The sequence below is a fragment of the Schistocerca americana genome, chromosome 1, assembly GCF_021461395.2.
Source record: "Schistocerca americana isolate TAMUIC-IGC-003095 chromosome 1, iqSchAmer2.1, whole genome shotgun sequence".
In the NCBI taxonomy this organism is placed as follows: domain Eukaryota; kingdom Metazoa; phylum Arthropoda; class Insecta; order Orthoptera; family Acrididae; genus Schistocerca; species Schistocerca americana.
Genome location: NC_060119.1, coordinates 349,216,429 through 349,221,533, shown reverse-complemented (window position 1 = coordinate 349,221,533; position 5,105 = coordinate 349,216,429). Strand labels below are relative to the sequence as shown.

At 43.1% G+C, this 5,105-nt stretch overlaps 1 non-coding gene across 1 annotated transcript; it reads right to left on the bottom strand.

Annotated features, from left to right (window-relative positions):
• Positions 1-576: 576 nt before the first annotated feature.
• On the bottom strand, positions 577-650 carry Trnai-uau. Its single transcript has one exon. It is a non-coding gene; the product is annotated as a tRNA-Ile (tRNA).
• Positions 651-5,105: the final 4,455 nt, after the last annotated feature.

The window sequence follows — 5,105 nt, the reverse complement described above, 5'->3', positions numbered from 1 at the left end:
CTGCACACTGAGACCCTACCACAATCATACAACACTGTCTGTATACGTCCGTATACAGACGTAAGCGGCGGGTCCGACACTTCGCGAGACTGCAGCGTGACTTCGCACTGCCGTCCGTGGCGGGGCGTGCGCTTTTAACTAGTTCAAAGCTGGTTGAAATGTCTCTGAGCACTATGGGACTTACCATCTGAGGTCATCAGTCCCCTAGACTTAGAACTACTTAAACCTAACTAACCTAATTTCGAAATTAGACCGAGCGAGGTGGCGCAGTGGTTAGCACACTGGACTCGCATTCGGGAGGACGACGGTTCAATCCCGTCTCCGGCCATCCTGATTTAGGTTTTCCGTGATTTCCCTAAATCGCTTCAGGCAAATGCCGGTATGGTTCCTTTGAAAGGGCACGGCCGACTTCCTTCCCCATCCTTCCCTCATCCGAGCTTGCGCTCCGTCTCTAATGACCTCGTTGTCGGCGGGACGTTAAACACTAATCTCCTCCTCCTCGAAATTAGAGTTATATTAATACCTTCAGCTGCTGACGGGCGTTGAAATATATCAACGGCTACTTGTGAAAATGTGTCTCCCGGCCGGGACTCGAACCCGGGATCTCCTGCTTATATGGCAGACGCTCTATCTATCTGAGCCACCGAGGGCACAGAGGATAGCGCCACTGCAAGGACTATTTCGCGTACACCTCCCGCGGGACCCACATTCTCACCTTGTATGTCCACATAATACATTCGCAGTGTCCCACCCAACACACTCATTACTCGTGGAAGACATTCTTACCAAGTCCGTAAGAGTTCGGGGAATATGTTTGCATCCGCACGGAAAAAGAAGGTCACGGCCGGTATTGCCAGAACTATATACTTTATATGGATATGGTGTCTGTTCTTTCGTACATGTCCGAAAGAACAGACACCATATCCAAAGAAGTATATAACTATCCTAAGGACATCACACACATCCATGCCCGAGGCAGGATTCGAACCTGCTACCGTAGCAGCAGTACTGTTCCGGACGGAAGGCCTAGAACCGCTCGGCCACAATGGCTGGCTTTGTAACTAGTCCGGGCGTGCAGAAGTACATAGGCCGCCTGTGAGCCCGTGGTGCCGTGGCATAGCGAGATTCGCCCATAGTCGGTAGGATGCTATATTCCGTATGTGCCCTGGCTGGTGTTAGTAGGGTTGACCTCACCTGAGATGTATTCCGGCGGTGGTGGCGCCTCCTATAGGCCGCGAGCTGAATGCCATCTGACTACTGGCCGCGAAACGCTGTACGCCGAGGTGGTTGATGATACTGCAGTTTGCACTAAATAAGAAAGAAAAAGGCATAGGACGTTGTTGGTTACAAGAGCCTGAGAGGTAGGGTTTTCTTTCTGCACAAACAACGACCCATTTCCTCGCACTGTGTAACAGTTGTGTTTCACGTTTATCTGTTGAGTGTTGTTGTTGGTTTGATGCACCTCTCCATGCTACTCTATCCTGTGGAAGCTTCTTCAGCTCCGAGTAACTACTGCAACCTACATCCTTTTGAATCTGCTTAGTATATTCATATCTTAGTCTTCCTCTACGATTTTCACACTCCATGTTTCCCTCCAGTACTAAATTGGTGATCCCTTGGTACCTTAGATTTTGTCCTATCAGCCGATTCCTTCTAGTCAAGCAGGGCCACAAATTCCTCTTATCCCCAGTTCTATTCAGTACTTCCTCATTAGTTACATGATCTACCCATCTAAACTTCAGCATTCTTCTGTAGCACCACATTTCCAAGCCTTCTATTCTTTTCTTGTCTAAACTATTTATCGTTCATGTTTCACTTCCATACACGGCTACACTCCATACAAATACCTTCAGAAAAGACTTCCTCACACTTAAATCTATACTCTTCTACATCTTCAATCCTCTCTACTTCGAACATCATCAGTTATCTTGCTCCCCAAATAGCAAAACTCATCTACTACTTTAAGTGTCTCGTTTCCTAATCTAATCCCTCAGCATCACCTGATTTAATTAGACTACATTCCATTATCCTCGTTTTACTCTTGTAGATGTTCATCTTACATCCTCCTTTCAAGATACTACTGTCCATTCCGTTCAACTGCTCTTCCAACTGCTTTGCTGTCTCTGACACAATTACAATGTCATCGGCAAACCTCAAAGTTCTTATTTCTTCTCCATGGATTTTAATTCCTACTCCAAATTTTTCTTTTGTTCCTTTACTGCTTGCTCAATATACATATTGAATAACATCTGGGATAGGCAACAACACTGTCTCACCCCCTTCTCAACCACTGCTTCCCTTTCATGCCCCTCGAGTCTTGTAACTACCATCCGCTTTCACTACAAATAGTAAAAAAAACTTTCGCTTTCCGTATTTCCCCTACCACCATCAGAAATTGAAAGAGAGTATTCTCTGACAACACTGTCAGGTGAGTCATTGGGTCAGTATTGCCTCGCGTGTTCCAACGTTTCTACGGAATCCAAACTGATGTTCCCCGAGGTCGGCTTCTACCAGTTTTTCCATTTATCTGTAAAGAATTCGTGCCAGTATTTTGCAGCCGTGACTTATTAAACTGATAGTTCGGTAAATTTCACATCTATCGTCACCTGCTTTCTTTGGGATTGGAATTATTTTATTCTTCTTGAATTCTGAGGGTATTTCACCCGCCTCATACATCTTGCTCACCAGATGGTAGAGTTTTATAATGGCTGGCTCTCCTGAGGTTATCAGTAGTTCTAATGGAATGTCGTCTAGTCCCGGGTCCTTGTTTCGACTCAGGTCTTTCAGTGCCCCGTCAGATTCTTCACACAATATCATATCTCGCATTTCATCATCTACGCCCTCGTCAGTTTCCGTAATATTGCCCTCAAGTACATCGCCCTTGTATAGACCCTCTATATACTCCTTCCACCTTTCTGCTTTTCCTCCTTTGCTTAGAACTGGTTTTCCATATGAGCTTTTGATATTCTTACAGATGGTGCTCTTTTCTGCAAACGTCTCTTTAATTTTACTGTAGGCAGTAGATATCATAACCCTGTGCCTCAACATCCTTGCATTTGTTCTCAATCCATCCCTGCTTAGCCATTTTGCACTTCCTGTCGATCTCATTTTGACACGTTTGTATTCCTTTTAGTCTGCTTCATTTACTGCATTTTTTATATTTTCTCTTTTCATCAATTTAATTCATTATCTCTTCTGTTACTCAAGAATTTCTACGAGCTCTCGCGTTTTTACCTACTTGATCCTCTGCTGCCTTCACCAGATCATCTTTCAAAGCTACCCGTTCTTCTTCTATTGTATTTCTTTCCCCCGTACTTGTCAATCGTTAATGCTCTCTCTGAAACTCTCTACGACCTCTGATTCTTCCAGCTCATCCAGGTTCCATCTCCTTGAATTACCACCTTTTTGCAGTTTCTTCAGTTTTAATCCACAGTTCATAACCAATCAATTGTGGTCAAAGTCCACATCTATCCCTGGAAATGTCGTATAATTTCAAACCTGGTTCCTAAACCTCTCTAACCATTATATAATCTATCTGAAACCTTCCACTGTCCTCAGGTCTCTTCTTTCATGATTCTTAAACCAAGTGTTAGCTATGATAATGTTAAGCTCTGTGCAAAATTCTGCCAGGCGGCTTCCTCTTTCATTCCTTACCCCGAGTTCATATTCACCTGCTACTTTTCCTTCTCTTCTTTTTCCTACTATCGAATTCCAGTCTCCCATGACTATTAAATTTTCGTCTCCTTTCACTATCTGAGTTATTTCTTTTATCACATCATACATTTCTTCAATCTCTTCATCTCTTCTGCGTAGCTAGTTGACATATAAACTTGTACCACTGTGGTAGGCGTGACCGTTGGTGGGGAGACTTGCGTGCCTCAGCGATACAAATAGCCGTACCGTAGGTGCAACCACAGCGGAATGGTATCTTGTGAGAGGCCAGAGAAAACATGTGGTTCCTGAAGAGGGGCAGCAGTCTTTTCAGTAGTTGTAGGGGCAACAGTCTGGATGATTGACTGGACTGGCCTTATAACATCAACCAAAACGGTCTTGCTGTGCTGGTACTGCGAACGCCTGAAAGCAAGGGGTAACTACAGCCGTAATTTTTCCCGAGGGCATGCAGCTTTACTATATGGTTAAATGATAATGGCGTCCTCTTGGGTAAAATATTCCGGGGGTAAAACGGAAATGGATAAGTTACAGCTAGATATAGTGGGAATTAGTGAAGTTCGGTGGCAGGAGGAACAAGGTGGTCAGGTGAATACAGGGTTATAAATACAAAATCGAATACGGGTAATGCAGGAGTAGGTTTAATAACGAATAAAAAAGTTGGAGCACCGGTTACCTAATATGAACAGCATAGTGAACGCATTATTGTAGCAAAGATAGACACGAAGCCAACACCCCCCAACAGTAGTACAACTTTATATACCAACTAGCTCTGCAGATAAAGAAACTGAAAGAAAGTATGTCGAAATGAAAGAAATTATTTAGATAGTTCAGGGAGAGGAAAATTTAATTCTGATGGCGTACAGGAATCTGATAGTACGAAAAGGATGATAGTAGGAAAAGGATGACAGTAGGAAAAGAAAGAGAAGTAAAATAACAGGAGGATATGGACTGGGAAAAACGAATGAAAGAGGAACCACCTGGTATAATTTTGCACAGAGCATAATTTAATAAACACTAACACTTGGTCCAAGAATCGTGAATCATGGCTGTAAATGTGGAAGAGAGCTGGAGAAAATGAAAAGTTCCAGACTGATTATGTAATGATAAGGCACAGATTTTGAACCCAGATTTTAAACTATAAGACATTTCTAGTGGCAGCTGTGGACCCGGAGCACAATTAATTGCTTATGAACTGTAGATTAAAAGTGAAGAGTTTGCAAAAAGGTAGAGAATTCAGGAGATGAGACCTGGATAAGTTGCAAGAATAAGAGGATGTTGAGAGATTGAAAGAGAAAATTTAGGCAATGATTAACTGAAACACCAGAAGAATGTGAAGCACATATATTATTTTGGTCACTCTGTAAATTCTGTTTCTTATGTAAACATCGTTATGCATAGCCCACACAGAACAGAACCATGTAGCTGAGTAATCT